Source organism: Octopus bimaculoides, chromosome 21 (assembly GCF_046866305.1).
Source record: "Octopus bimaculoides isolate indiv1 chromosome 21, ASM4686630v1, whole genome shotgun sequence".
NCBI lineage: Eukaryota > Metazoa > Mollusca > Cephalopoda > Octopoda > Octopodidae > Octopus > Octopus bimaculoides.
In genome coordinates, this window is record NC_142948.1 from 39,628,067 (window position 1) to 39,645,458 (window position 17,392).

Sequence of the window (17,392 nt, forward strand, 5' to 3'; positions counted from 1 at the left end):
GACTAGCTTGAAGACTATGCATATATTTAAATAAATATATATACACACAGGTATACACATATAAATCTATACATACATGCACACACACACACACACATACACATACATACCTATATGTTTATACATGCACACACACACACACACAGAGCAGTTATGATGGCTGACGAGAGTGAACAAAGCATTGAGCTGAAATGTTGTGGCAACCATTTTGTAATGCCTTACAGCAGAACATTACTTGCTTCAATCCTGTGACTGAAAATTAAAATTAATGTCACTCGCATTTCATGGCTGGGTTGTCAACAATAGAAAATGTATCCAGCTGAATAAATGTTGTCTTCACAACATTTGCAAATATGGAAACTTGCAAAAATTATCTTTTGTCTGTTAATCTAGAAAAATTTCTCCATGTTTCTTCCATTCCAATATTTGCTACACTAACATTATTCGCTATTGATCTTGTATTTCAAAACAGACATTTTTTGATAATCCTTTTTTTTTTTTTTTTTTTTCATCCTCTTACTCTACTAATTCTGTTCAATGTATGTTATGTAATATACCACCATATTAGAGTAGGAATATGGGTCTGAAAAATCTCAGCTCATTCTGTTCCCCAAAAATGGAGCAAGTGAATTAATTCTGTGTAAGAATATAAAATATGTGGTTTTGCTCTGAAATGATAATTTTATCTATAAAATCCCAAGAGAGAGCCTACGAGTTGGACAAATGAAGTATGATATTTATCTAATTGGGAACATCAGCTTCAATGGAATCTCTTTGATCACATCCAATCTGTAATTATCCAGTGTTTATTATTGTTCAGTAAAGTCGTTCTTACATTTAGAATGCAACAATAACCACAAAATATGCCAGCACTCCATTCATTGCGGATTCATTATCTTGATAGTTGCATTATCATTTTAACAACAATAAATCATTCTCCGCTCTGAATGTTTTTACTGCTTCATGTAATTCTTCTTTATGTTTCTCCTTCAACCAAAGCCCCTAGACCATAAAAAATGGTGGGGAGTCAAAAGCTTGGAGTTGAATCTAATGAATAATTTGTAATTTCTTTTACTTGTTAATTTTGGTTAATCTAATGATTTACAAAAAATTATTGATCCCTTTTTTAGTTTATTGGGACCTTTTAAATTTCAAAAGCCATTAAATTTAATTGAATCTCTCTGGACCTGCAGAACCCTTATATATATATGTGTGTGTGTGTATGTGTGTGTGTGTAATTTGGCCCAGCTCAACTCACGGCTGAACAAATTTCTGATCAAAGATGTCCAGGCTATGACCATCCCATCGTTTTGTATTTTTCTCCCAGATATCTAAAACAATAATGTAGTGAGGGAAATTTTGCAGTTATTTTTCCAGCAGGTTGAGTGACCACACAGAAGCTCCCTTGCTGGCTTGCACTGTGTCTGGGTGGGTAGAAGTAGGTTGGTGGGTGTTGTACAGATTGTAAATCAGGATTGTGCTTTAGTAGAAGAGCTGACTAATTGTTGAAAGGGTCATTATTGTTAGAGATTAATCTAGGCCTCTTGATGACAAGGCCTTAATTTAGTCAGTACAAAGACAAAGCTCCTAATATCAACTGATTTGATAGTGATTTGTGAAGTACAAACTCCCAGAAGACTAATTCTAGTCCTGAGTTGTATAGTTATGAACAAAGGGGCTCTATTGAAGGACTTCGTTAATCTCTTTCGTTAACAAGTATTGGTTGTGGGTGTTTAGAGAATGCAATTAGTTTTGGTTACCACCGCAACCAAACAACAGATTATTTAATCAAGCTATCTGCACACACAAAATGGTTAGGCTCTTGGTCTTGTTAACATGACTGGAACTTGTGTTTCTTAGCTGTGTACCAATAATCTTACAACAGATATTAATTAGAAAATTTTACAATTAGTCACTCATGTATTGGTAAACACTTCTTGAAATAATTAACTTAGTCTTGTAAATGTGTAAAATCAATGCTAAGTGAGCTACTTGGCATGTCTGTGAGAGAGTCATGTGTGTGAGGTGTATACATGTATACACGTGTAAAGAGTGTATATATGTGTGTGTGTTCGTGTGTGTGTGTGTACTTATAATGCAATTTGTGAACAATAGTGTCATTGGATGCAGATTTTCAACCAGCTAATCACTAGAATATTGTATTTCTGATGAAGAGTGTAACAATGGAGGCTATAACTTGGAGTACCTCAAGGGACTTTGTTCCTAAAGCACCATTTTAATCTTTTTGTTCTCTCATTAGTGCCTATGCCCTTTACCAATATATATATATATATATATATATATATATATATATATATATATAGCCAGTGCCCCTGGACTGGCTTGTGCGGGTGGCACATAAAAGACACCATTTTGAGCGTGGCCGTTTTCGTGCGGGTGACACGTAAAAGCACCCACTACACTCTCTGAGTGGTTGGCGTTAGGAAGGGCATCCAGCTGTAGAAACTCTGCCAAATCAGACTGGAGCCTGGTGTTGCCATCCGGTTTCGCCAGTCCTCAGTCAAATCGTCCAACCCATGCTAGCATGGAAAGCGGACGTTAAACGATGATGATGATGATATATATATAAATATATATCAATGAAAGTTACACGCACACCTACACCGACATATCTGAGGTGCCACAGGGTAGCATTGAACCTGGAAACAAGTGGCTGCAAAGTAGAATTTTTAACCACATTGCCAATAAACACAGCCATTTATAAAGCGAATATATGACGAGTGGCCTGAAAATATGTTAGTTGGGTTGAGAAAACAAGGGTTGGGGACAGAGGGAGCGTTTGGCTGTAGAAGGATCTGCCTCAACAAGTTTTGTCAAACTCATGCCATATGAGAAAATAATGACAATGATGTGTGTGTGTCAACATGTATATTACACAGTATGTTGTGATTCTAGGGATATTTGGTTGCTATTTCTAGCAGCTTGATGAATTCTATAGGGACAGCCTTGTTTGCTATTAAAATCCTTTTGAATGTTATATAAGAGAATGTAAGAGGAAAAGAAAGGACCAGCAAACCTGTGTATGCGTGTGTGTGTGTGTGAGAGAGAGAGGGGGGGGGAGTGTGTGTGTTTGAGAGAGAGAGAGGGGGGAGTGTGTGTGTGAGTGTGTGGAGAGAGAGAGAGAGAGAGAGAAAGGCAGCCTGCGTGGCAGGGGTGAGGTGAGCAACTTCTGTAGCAAAGCATAAGGAAAGCATCAGACGTGGTTGGAGCCAGGCAGAGAAGCAAAGAGGCTGATAATGGTGGAGCAGCCAGGCAGACTGAGGCCTGGAAGAGTTGGAATTGACTGAGAGCTGAGCATGGTTTATACATGGACAAGGCATGGAGAGAAAGACAGAAAGATATAAGGGGGGGGGGGGAAGGAGAGAGTGGGTGTGCGTTACCAAGTAATTAAGAGACGATAATCACTGTATGCCAAAGTCATTCAACTGAAGCCGCCATCCTACAGGGAACACAATGATGGACTGTAATTGCCAAATAATTATCTACCACAGTTGTGTGTGTTGTTGTTTTTTTGTTTGGCTCCCTCCCTCGTACTCTCTCTCTCTCTCTCTCTCTCTTTCTCTCTCTCAGTCTTTGTTGTTTCATATCTCCTCTCCTCTCACTACTACGACTACCCCCTAACCCTTTTGAGAAGATGAAGAAGGAGGCAGATGGTAGACTTCATCAATCTGTCAGTTGATTAATTTGTGGATTTCTTTTAAAGCCTTATTACTTTTCGTCTGTGTGTGTGTGTGTGTGTGTGTGTATGACTGTGGTAGTCTACATATGTTTGCATGTATGGATCTAGAGAACATATGTGCTTAAATAAAGGAGGGAGCAGCTATGTCAGTGTGCGTGTGTATGTGTGTGTGTGTGTATGTGTTTGTGTGTGCATATTCATACATACATATGTAAGCATGTCTGTTAAGTCAGAAAAAAGAGGAAGCTGTCATGTCTCTCTGCATGGATTTATGCATTTGTGTGTGTGTGTGTATAGACATTACATATGTTTGTGTGTGTGTGTGTGTGTATACACATGAGTGGAAAAGATACAGAAAGGCCAGCCAGATATAAAGTTATAATAAAACTGTAAGGGGTATGAAAGGTCAGATAAGGCATAGGGATCTCTCAGAGAGAGAGAGAGAGAAGACAAAACAGGTAGACAGACAGACAGACAGACAGATAAGCAGGCAGACTGATAAACAAGACATATTTATTAGTTGCTGACATATATATATATATATATGCTCCACTCTGCTCCATTTCTTCTCCACTCCTCAAACCAATAAAACAGAGCTATAACTTTCTCCATATTCTCCATAAAACATGGTTGTATAGAAAAGATTTCAACAATTGGATGACATGTAATTTCTGTTTTTTTTTCTTTTTTGTTGTCTTCTCCATGTTGTGTTCTTTCTATGCACAGGAGCCCATGTCTTTTTTTTTTTTATTCTTGTTCTCTGGGGTTGTATTGTTGTAGTTCTGTAGTCCTGTCTCTAATTCCCATGAGGTAATGAAATTTAATAAATGTCATTGTCTCTCTCTCTTCCTCTCTCTCTCTCTCTCTTCCTCTCTCCCTCTCATACAAACTTTGAGAGGATCAGTCTTTTCGTTCTGGTTCCATGGTGCACAGCAGATGATAAGAGATCAACCTGGTCACGGTTAGGATGCCAGCCATCCTCAGGAAATAATCTCCAGATGATCAGACAGCTTATTTCTCATTGTATATAAGAAGCTCATTGAATATAAGTGTAAATATAATAAATAAATTACAACAGATATAGATAATACGTCAATTCACTCCAGCTGTTTCCCCTGGATTTCTAATTGATTAATAAAGACACTAGATCATTGGGAAACAACCATTTCCATCAGGTAAATACATGAATCACACAGGTGGAAAACATTCAGAAGCCAATGGTATGGGCACCTTCATGGTTCTATGACTCTTGCTGATCAAAGAAGGAATTTGTTAGTTCAGTTTGGTAGAATTATAGGAGAAAATAACATGGTGTCATGTGTGGGTAGGTGGGTAATGAACATTTAACATCCTTGCAGCATATGTGTAGAGTTTGATCATATTTGCTAAGCAATTAAACAAATTATCTACATCTTTACTCATTCTTTTATCAGGAGTCTGTCTGCTTTGTAGTCATGTGTGTGTGTATTAAGTTCACTGTATTTGCCGAGCAAATTCTCTGTTTACACTGTCTCCTACAATTGATCTGTGTATATGAGTGTGTTTGCATGTGTCTAGTTTGATTATATTTGCTGAGCCAATTTTGTGTTTACTCTGCAATGTGTGTATAGATGTGCATATTTAGATGTGTGTATATATATCTATGTGTCTAATGTTGGAAAATATTTGCATTGTGGTTTATGCTGTTTGGTCTGTTTCTCACAGCAAACATTATCTGTATGTGTGTGTGTGTATGTGTATTATGTGTGTGTATGTGTATTATGTGTGTGTATGTGTGGATGTATGTCATTGACCTGTGGCCATTATTTTCTCCATACACAAACACATATATATAGTGTATGTGTGAGGTCACTGGCAGGCCTGCAATTTTAAGTTTATTTGCATAACAATTATGTATGTATGTGCATCAGCTGTGTCTATACATGTAAAGCAATGTAATTGTGCATCACATCTTGTGTGTGTGTGTTGTGCAAGTTAAACAGCAATGCAAATACGGAAGCATCATAATGAGGGAACTTCTATATGGTCTCTTAACTTGCTAAAAAGAGCAGCCAAATCATCTTTAAAATCACATTCTACTATCACAGAAAAGGAAACACATGTTTGACAATGTAGTCCTAAATATACAAAGAGACAGGATGGCCATATCTGGAATGCCATTGCTCATAATACTGGTGATCAGATGCTAACTTGGGAGTTAAATATGTAGTTTATTTCTCTGTCTCTGTCTCCCTCTCTCTCTCTCTCTATCTATCTATCTCTCTCTCCCCCCCCTCTCTCTATCTATCTATCTTTCTCCCCCTCTCTCTCTATCTATCTCTCTCCCCCTCTCTATCTCCCCCTCTCTATCTCCCCCTCTCTATCTCCCCCTCTCTCTCTCTCTGTATTTATGTGCATACTGCTGTTATTTCTTAACCTGAGGTCAATTCAAAGGGGGTTCACTTCAAAGGGGGTTCTTTTTAATTGATAACATGGAACCTAGTACATATTTTAAAGTCTATTTGTCACTTTTGCCGAACCGTTATGTTATGGGGATCTAAACAAACCAACAATGGTTGTCAAGTAGTGGGGAGGCACACACACACACACACACACACACACACACACGACAGTTTCTCAAATAGTTTCTGTCTATCAAATCCACTCATGAGTCATTAGTCAAATTAATTGAAGACATTTTTGTCCAAGATGCTGAAGAGTGAGACTGAATCCAAAAGCTTGTGGTTAGGAATTGAACTCCTGAAGCACACAGCCAGAGGTGAGTGAGGAAATGAATGTATGTACATGTGTGAGTAATTTGTGTGTATGTGAATGTGTAAATAGGTTTACCTGTGAGTGTGTATGCGTGTGAGAAAGCATGAACAAATATGTTTAACCCTGTGTGTGAGTAAAAGTGTGTGTGTATGTGCAAATGTGATTAAATGCATTTATCAATGCGTGCATAAGTGAGTAAATATGAGTACGCATGTATGTGTGTGTGTAAGTGAATATATTATTTATCTGTGTCTACCAATATTTTTGGTAAAAAAATAAATGTAAAACAAAACGAAATTGCTTTATTCTCCTCACCAATAAAAAGAGACAATAAAACCTTTATAATTGTTTCCATTTATCTATTTATATCACCATCAGCATCATCATCATCACCTCTTATCCATATCTCTATTTTTTTATTCATCTCCATCATGCTTTTTTTTTTGTCTATCACATTGCTCTCCTCTCTGCTTATGATTATTATTATTATTCTATTGTTGTTGTTGTTGTTGTTTTTTTTCTCCTTATTTCTAATATATTTCCTCTCAAATTCTCTTTTTAAAGACTATGTTTCAATACACTAATAGACGTTCTTTGCTTCCAGACAGACAAGATGCTTGTCTGAATATATATACATGCTTTCATATCGACTGTATTACATCTGTAATATGTATATATATATATATATATATATATATATATATATATATATATATGTATATATGTATGGGCATGTATGTTTATGAATATGTATTTGTGCACATTATCAACATATATATACACAAACACACACATACATATATCTGTGTATAAACATAAATATGTATACAGCCAATAAGTGTATATGTAAATATCTGTCTATCAATCTATCTCTCTGTCTGTCTGTCTATCTGTTTATCTCTCTATCTATAAATACATATATATAAATATGTGTGTGTATGTGAATATATGTATATGTGGGTGTGTATATATGTATATCTGTGTGTGTATGCATATATATTTGCATATGCATATATATATATATATATATATATATATATATGTATGCACCTACATGTGTGTGAGTGTATATATATATATATATATATATATATATATATATATACACACACACACATATACATACATACATACATCCATATATATATACATATATAATTGTGTGTGAAAAATACCCTCTAGTTTGTAGATAGAGAGAAAAAAAAGAGCAAGAAATTATCACTTCCTGCAGTATAATAGACATTCTTTGATCTCCCTTGTGAATTTATTTGTCTGCTGTGCAAAATATATTTAAAAAAACACAAAAATGACTGCATAGGAAAAAAAAAATGCTGAATGGAAAAACAGCATAATTTAAAAAAAGAAATATATATAACAGTTTTTCTTTTGCATAACCACACCAAAATGGTGTATTATTACTTTTATAATGTAAAGAAAATAATACAGAAGATAATGTTGATAATAATAAAGAAAATAATAATAATAATAATAATAATAATCATTATTTCAAAGTAAGTTTTTCCATACTTGCATGGGTTGGATTAATGCAAATTTTCTCTGGTCAGATACCCTACCTGTTGGTGAACCCTACCCTTTTTCTAAGCAAGTTAATATTTCCCAATGACCCAACAAGGGTAATTTTCTTTGCTGCTTTAATGATTCTATCAGAAGAAATGGAATATCATAAAAAAAACACCTTGCTGTATTTCTCCAAGCTTTTTAGGATTGTAATTCAAATCCCACCACGGGTTATCTTTCATCCTTTTAGAATCAATAAAACAGGTTCCAGTTGAGCTCTGAGGTTGATGTATTTGTCTAGCTTTCTCCTTCTAATATTCTTGACCTTGTGTCAAAATTTGAAACCATCATCATCATCATCATCATCATCATCATCATCATCATCATCATCATCATCATCATCATCATCATCATCATTTTGGTTTGGCTCAGGTTCAGTCTTATTCCTGGCAGGATTTATCTGGGCTGTGGGTTACTTACCTGTAACCTCAGGTATGCACCAGTTTCAGTAGCCTTTCAAATGCTTAAGACCCTCCGGATATTCTTTCCTGTCCCTAAGGGGAAAATTTTCTGTAGAAGCTCTCTACAAGACATTCCATTCCAATCTCCTTCAGCCATTTGTCTATATCTTTGCTTACTGTTCCCATTGCACCAATTCTTATAGGCACCACCTTTACAAGTTCCATATTCCAAATTCTTGTTCTGTTATCATTATCGTTATTATCATTATTATCGAGTGTTATGTTTGGTGCATGGATATGAGATACAGAACAATTAGTGTCAACAAACAAAATGTATGGGTGTGTGTGTGTGTGTGTGTGTGTGTGTGTGTGTGTGTGTGTGCATGAGTCACTCTCATCTTCTGTACTGCATTAGTTTTTGAGTGTAAGAGAAATTGAAGTCTGACTTTCAGTAACCAAAATAATATTGATCAGTCATCCTTGTCGCCTTTAACAAGTGTACTGTACCTCCCCCCCCCCCGCCCCCGTTGCACTTGCTTTTACCTAAGAAGGGAATCAGAAAGGACCTGGCATTGTAATTGTAAAGTCCCTCTTGGTATTATCCATAGCAGGGATGCATATAACAAAAGAAGCTGTCAGAATCAAACAGATGGTCAACTTTTATTGTCTTTGGATCAGCATCAGACGAGCCTGCAGCATACAAGGGTGGCTGACTGAATATTTCAACTGACTCTAATCTCACTAACAGAATGGGCAAGGAAACAGAAATGAGGCAAGTTCTAGATTTTAGGAACTGATTTTAGCAGGTTCACAAGACCAGCTATAAAGATGTAAAAAATGTAAAAGATGCACCACCTTGTCTGCAATTTGAAACCACAATGTGCCAATAATGAGTACAACACCTTAACCACTGGACCACACGCCTTCACAATAATATAACAATTGTTTCTAATTTAGGTTTTCGGCCAGCAATTTTCAGTGGGGTGGGTGTCAGTCAATACCCTGGAGTCCAGTACATGACTGGAATTTTATTCTATCAACTCTGAAAGGCTGAAAGACAAAGTTAACCTTGCTGGGATTTGAAATCAGAATCTAAAGATCTGGGATGAATTCTCTTTTCTTTCTTTTAATATCACTTTCTCTTCTGTCCTTTCATTCACTTTCTACCTTTTACATTCAACATATCTAAACTTCTCTCTCACTTTGTCTATATCTCTTACTCTCTCTCTCTCTCTCTCACACTTAATTCCATTGTTTACCCCCCATTCATTTTTTGTTTGTTTTTGTTTTTGTTACCTTCCTCTTGCTAAATATCTGCTTTTCTCCCTCTAATATGTAATGTTTCCACAAGCATTTACTTATACCATAAACACATGCACTGAAAACAGCATCGGTGCGCGCACGCGCACGCACACACACACACACACACACACACACACACACACACACACACACCAGATGTATGTCTAATAATTTAGACTAAGCATCCACAGACTTACAGACAAACCTAAACAAACACAAAGCAATAAATACCCAAGATATGTATGTCCTCCTCTCTCTCTCTCCCTCTCATTCTCTCTCTCCCTCAACACACACACACACACATACCGGTATACCTTCTCGGGTCTTATAGACTTATTATCTTATATGCATAGGAGCTGTGTCACTCAAAACAACCAATAAGCAAAGATTATTGGATTAAGTGTAGGGATAATCTGTTTATTCTTCCCACATTTTCTAATCGGCAATAAACATATATACAAACATTGTGTATGATATCTACATATGTATATGTATGTATATATATATATATATGTATGTATGTGTGTGTATATATATATAATAATTTATAGATGAATATGCATATATTACATAAAAACATTATATATATATATATATACACACACACACACACACACACACACACACACACACACACACACACACACACACACACACACACACACACACACACACACCTAATAGTGTTTGTCTGAATAATTATGATAGACATTATAAGAGGGGTTTCCTAAACCAAATCTATTCACTGAATACAATCTGTCACTAAAGCCTATCATCTCATAAGAATGTGTAACAAAGTAATTTGTATAAAGGAACTTTTAAAACCTGTCGTGGTTGAATCATTAGAGTGTTGGACAAAATGCTTTGCTGTATTTAGTTTTGCAGCTGATTTCAAATCCCACTGAGGGCAACTTGAGCTTTCATTCTTCTGTCTCCTGGGGCTGATGACAGACCTAAGTCTTTTCTGCATGTCTATAATTCTTCTGTCTGCACCATTGTGTTGGACAAGTTTAAAAAACACTGACCTCAGTCTATACTCGGATACCCTTGTTGGTCAGAAAATGACGGTGGGAGGAGTTCACTTGCCTTAGTCTTCAGAGTAATTCTGGATCTTTAGGGTTCCTTGATTTGCCTTAGGTGGCTGCCATACTTTAGGGGCATTATATAATTTTGTATACTGTGTACCCTTCGACATTCATTGACAATTTTTCATACACTTTTAGAATAAACCCCAACACCACTGTTTCTAATGTAATTTCCACCCGACACTAGTTCTTGTGACCAATAGGGAAAAAAATGATTATAATCATAATCCTAGATCTGTGGGCCTGTTTGGTTGGGAGTCTAGGTAGGAGTCTTTCATTGGGGACTTAACATTTCATTGTTTCTGTTTAATGTTACACAAAACATACCTCTGTGTGTGTGTGTGTGTGTGTGTGTGTGTGTGTGTGTGTGTGTGTGTGTATGTGCTTGTCAGTGAAGGAGAGAGAGAGAGAAAGAGAGTGAAAGAGAGAGAGAGAGAGAGGGAGGGAGGGAGAAGATACATTTGGGGTATTTATTGCTGTGTGATCGTTTATGTTTGTCTATATGGATCGAAGTTCAAAGTGTCATCCTATTATGTTCTGGTAATGTCTCCTTATTATCTTGTTGTTGTTATCTTGTAGTTGTAATATTAGTAATAATACTTCTATAGTCTTATTTTTATAGTGTTTCCACTGTACATCAGAGTGCAGCTCTGCATGCATTCTATTGCATTGAAAGTATGCTGTGTAAAATGTGAGCAGAACCTCAAAGCACTATTTTTTTTTATGTAAGCTGTGAGGTTTTGGTTATCTATTTCTTCATGTCTGAGCTTTTGCTTCTTTATATGTCAGCATTTGAGGTTTTAGATATTGTACCAACAGAGAAGGTTTGATGTAGAATTAAGAAATACTTATAAATAAATTGAAAAACAATAAATAAAAGCTATATATAATACACCAAGCTCTCCTACTGTATTAACATATAGCTTCTTGTTAAGATTAAACTTATAATTATTAAGGATTTACTTTATAATGTATTATGGAGTTACATATATGTGTGTACATATATAAATGTATATATGTATGTATATGTATATATAATATATATGGAATTAATTATTTGTTTGTTTTTCTCTTATGATGATTCATTGCTGTCTTTTGTTTTGTATCTTTTTCTTTATTTTTCATTTTGATAAAATTTCCTTCCTTGAAGGAAACTCTTATTAAACTTCTCTACCTTTGCACACACACAAACACACACACAGAGAGGAGGGATATGATATCCAGGCAGACACCGATCCTCTCTATGTAAAATGTCAAGGGCTGGTAAACTTCCTTTAACTTCCATCCGAAGTTACAGTTTATTCTTTGACTACTTCGAGTGTATAAAGTGCAATGTTGATAATAAGGAGAATGAAGCATTTGAACATTCAAACTTTATGTTTCTATTTCCAGTTAGCTTATTTGTAATAATTGTCCAACATCTGTTTCGATCATTCTAATTGCATATTGTTTTGCATATCTATATGCAATGATTTATGCATCATTAGTGTGATCTCTTCAGGGTGTATAAATTGTTTGAAGAGGAATTTTCCTCTGTTATTAGTCCAACAATCTCATATGTATATACCCTGAACAGATCATGCTAATGATGCATAAATTGCTGTATATAAATATGCAATAATATGCAATTAGCTGCAACTAGAACGATTTTGATCAGTTTCACTGGATCATGGCTGACCTGGGACAAAATATCAACCATGTATATTTCGTTCGTTGACTTAGAGTCCACATAAAACTGCCTACAGTTGTGAAATATGAACTTATAACCTCTAAATATAGTTGTCTGATACTTTACCCACTTGGCCATTTCCCTCTGCATCAGTTGAATGGACATTAGCTGTAAAGAAATAATTCATTTTTTGAAATCCAAGTCTGCAGATATAACATTTCTTGGCTCTTATTTATCTATTTATGCCTTCCTCTATTTCTTTGTCTCTTCACTTATTTGTTTCACCCCACACAACTGCCCCGAATTGAAGTTGGTTCAGGACAATGGGTGAGTGGTTGGGGAGTTGCAGAAGATAACAAAAGGGTGGGAAGGAGACGGGGGGAGGGGGGAAATAAGGGACAGCGATAACATGGTGGAAAGTTGTAGTTAGAGAGTGGTGGTGGTGGTGCAGGTGATGGTAGAGTCTCTGGAGAAAGTCACCTCTCTCCTTATTAAAAGACAAACATGATGTTCATTTGGTAAATAATGGGATGTGACATGTGATAAAGGTTGAGGAGGATGGGATTCAGAAGAGAGCAAACTACACACACACACACACACACACACACAGAACATATGCATACACACATGCACATACACTGACAGATGCATGCTTGTGCACACACACACACGCATATTCCAAAGAGAAATACCTCGACAGAAAAATGATTTGTATGTCTTGATCCATTCTCAGTGGAGGGTCATATTTTTTTGCAAAATGATGAGGATACAGCTTAGTTTTGGTGATGGTTCTATTCAAGACTAACTGATGGTTTCCTTTTTTGTTGTTGTTATTGTTAATGTTCTACTTGCAACTTCTCATTGTAGTAGTAGTGGTGGTGGTGGTGGTGGTGGTGGTAGCAGAGAGGGGGGGACGTTATTGAAAATGGTGTTGGTGATGTCGGTGGTTGTTTTGTTTTTTAGTAGTACTTCCCCGCCATTGCTGCATCTTATGTTTTATTGTTCTTCCTCTAACGATATTGTTTTTGATGAGGACTTATGTCCATTGGCTTTGGAGGGGGAATGGAAAGGGTGGACGGTTACTAGGGGCAGCAGCAAAACTGAGCTTGGTGGGTGGGTGGGTGGGTGTGAAAATCATTGACTGATAACAACTAATTTATCCCTTCTCTTTGCCCCTCTCTTCTTTGATTTTCGGACAGAGAGGAAGGTACTTATTGCCTAATATGCCCACCACCACTGCTACCCCCACAAGCCTGAATCTTTCAACCCATCCACCTCCACCCCCCCCCCATTCACGTTTGCTGTGCAGGGGGAAAGAGCTCACTTTACCTACACTGTCAGCATATGTCTGTCTGCACCAGGAGGAGGAGGAGGAGGAGAGGGTCTTCTCTTATTTGCAGTTATGTTTATTCTGAGAGAGTGGGAGGGAGTGGGAGGGAGAGAGAGAAGAAAGGGGATCCAGGGATTTATGTATGCCAGCAGTCCACCATATGATATATATGTATGCATGTATGTACATATGTATATATATGTGTGTGTGTGTGTGTGTGTGTATATATATGCATATATTATATGCATGTATATACAAACACACTGTACAGTGCATAGCATCTCCTTTACTTCCCTTATCAGCAATGATGGCTGGATTCAGATTTCATCATAATTCACTCAACTGATCTGATAAACAGCTGACCACCACCACCACTGCCACCACCACGGTTAAAAACAAGCAAACAAACAAACAAACAACAGCAAAACCCATCCAGACTCTCTGGAACTTCAGAGCCATTGACGAGTGAACTGCTGTGGTGCTGGGCAACAGCAGCGTAAGCCCTCCTGGTACCGTGTCACCACCACCACCACCACCGTTTCATTATCCATTGTGTACAGAGATATGTGACCTCTACTATAGTCATATAGACCTGTGTGTGTGTGTGTGTGTGTGTGTGTGTGTGTGTGCATATTTGTACGCACACACATACATAAAACTATTATGATGAAGCACATGAAAAAACTAACATGTATTCACTGACAGTAACAGACAGCATCATAAATGGAAACATCTCACAATCTCACACACACATACACTTACTCAACTACACGCACACACATACACACACACACACATGCACATACACACACATATATACATTTACATATATGCATTCAAATAGTCATCTCTTCATATCATAAATGGATCCTCCATTAATTTCAATAACGAGCATTCCTGTTGAATCAACAATACAAATCGGCTCATCAAATTGGAATATGAATGGCTGAGTATTCCATAGATGTTGTTACTTTGAATGTAGAATCAGTTTTAAAAAACATCTGTTACAAAGTTGATTGTTGGAATTGCAAGTAAAGTTATATATATATATATATATATATATATATATATATATATATACATATATATAATTGTGCTCAGGTGTATAACAGTGTGTGTTTCTGAGTTTGAGTTTGTGTGTGTAGGGTGCATGTGCCTGAATATTTCCATGTGCACAATCTTTAAAATAAGATGCACATCTGTTCATGGATTTTTAATTATGATCCTACAAACTGTTTTTAATTATTATGTACTTTTAAAATATGCTTTGCAAGAACAGTGCATCTGTGTGTGTGTGTGTGTGTGTGTGTGTGTGTGTGTGTGTGTGTAAAATATAGGCTAAAGCGTCTATGTGTATTCTGTCTGTATTTAACAATACGTTTGTTTGTGTGTGCGTAAATGACTCAATGGCAGTAATTTTGTGGATGTAAAATTGTGGACTTAACATGTATGTGTACATTTACACACACACACACACACTGACTCCCTCTCTCTGCTTCACACACACACACACACACACACACACACACATGCACACGAATACACATGCTGTTATGAAAACTAATACATCCATAAATACACTCATGTATAAATACTGAAGCAGAGTCTTGAGAGAGAAGGAGGGAGAGAGAGAGGGGGGCTCAGAGAAGAGAGAAAGAAAGAGTAAGAGAGAAAAGGGAAGTTAGCCAGATACATATGTCATTGTTAATTTTGAAATGAGTTCATATTTTAGGGACACACAGTACACTATAATTAATTTCGGTGGCTTCAGACTCAATTGCAGACTTGTGGTAAGCGTGGCCAATTTTCGTTTTGAAGGTTATTTGATTCTGCTATAATTATTATTGGAAAATAATAAGCGTCTTATGTTTCCTTCTCAATATAGAGTTGACTAAAACACTTTATATACAAACACACTGCTGCCTAGGGTGTACACACGCACACACACACACACACATGCATAAAGATAAAGGTAATAATGTGAACGCATATACTCACACCTATGTACACACACACACACACACACACACACACACACACACACACACACACACACACACACACACAGACTGAGTTTGAATGATGGCAACACAAAACACAGATAATGAAAATAAAAAAAGGCCTATTTTTAAACAAATGTAGTTGAATGCATGTTTTGCCCTGACGCAGTCGTTTGTAGATGTTGAACATTGTAGGTGTGTAAGGTCATTCATAAATGACACATACTTTCAAGTCTATTTGTGTTGGTGGTAGGTCCTGGATCAAACTATATTCCAACCATGACCAAGTCATTCAGATAGGTACAGGCATGGTTATGTGGCAGGAAGTTTGCTTCCCAACCACACAACTTCTATCTACCAAATTCAGTCCAGAAGGCTTTAGTTGCCCCAGGGCTACAGTATAGGACACTTGCTCAAAGTGTTGCACAGTGGGATTGAACTTGAAACCAAATGGTTGCAAACTGGCCTTCTTAACCATGCAGCCATGTCTGTCTATAGTGATTTCTGATTCAGATAAGAAACGTATGTTCATCCTTGTTCTAAAATAATTTTGCATTAAAGCTGAATAAATTACCCAACTGGGTCAAAATTTTCAGCTTCCTTTTTTTCTGTTGAAGGTTTTATGAAACTAAGACTAGATATTACTGGGGGCTGTTGTTATGAAGTTTACAGCATCTGGTCAAAAAATATTGTCACCAATAAATCTGCCGCTGACCCCCATCAACATAAAAGAAAACCCAGACATTAAGCAAACAAATATAAACAAATATAATCTATTAGAGTAAGATTGATATTTATTTTCCATTGTGATGCAATAAAGTTATTTGGGAAAGAAAAGAGTTTCGTTCAACACAAATTGTTTTATTTTCAATGAACAAAACCAGAATTTTGCTTCTGACTTGGTAAATTCATGAAGCTGTCAGTGTAACACATTAACAACTTGGTCGTCATAGCTTTATTTTAAATACATGATTCATATATTGTGTCTTATATCACTTTATTCCTCTTGCTTACCTTGTTAACAGATGTCTTTGTGCGTCAAGTATTTTTATTCTTTGTGCTAACATTTATCAGAGAAAGGTGACATCTCCAAGACTGTCTTTGAGTAGAAGGTTACAGTAGGTGAAATAACCAAGACGACTGGTTAACATAGTACTTTAGTAGTTATGTAACATCAATTTGTGTTTGTTTTTCACATCTTAGATAAATATATTATGATCTTGATCTGTGATGCAATATTTATTGGTACTAGCAAATTGTATTACTATCTGTGTGTGTGTGTGTGTGTGTGTGTGTGTGTGTGTGTGTGTGTGTGTGGTGATTCTATGAATTTATGTGGACTTAATTTGTTGTGAGTTATGTATTTTACACACAGACACATCTGGAAATATGGAACATACACAGAATACATACCTTGTGTGTGTGTGCCAGTATACACATATATATGTCTATATGCACATACATGTACACATATATACATATGCATATACATGCACAAACGCATATAAATATTTATACACACGCACACACATATATGCATGCACTGTCACAACCACCACCACCACCACCATCT

At 36.5% G+C, this 17,392-nt stretch overlaps 1 protein-coding gene across 1 annotated transcript in view; it reads left to right on the plus strand.

Moving 5' to 3' along the window:
* The window catches only part of LOC106867292 (uncharacterized), a 277,845-nt gene that overhangs the window by 62,323 nt on the left and 198,130 nt on the right, over positions 1-17,392 (plus strand). The gene's annotated exons all lie outside the window — the stretch shown is intronic.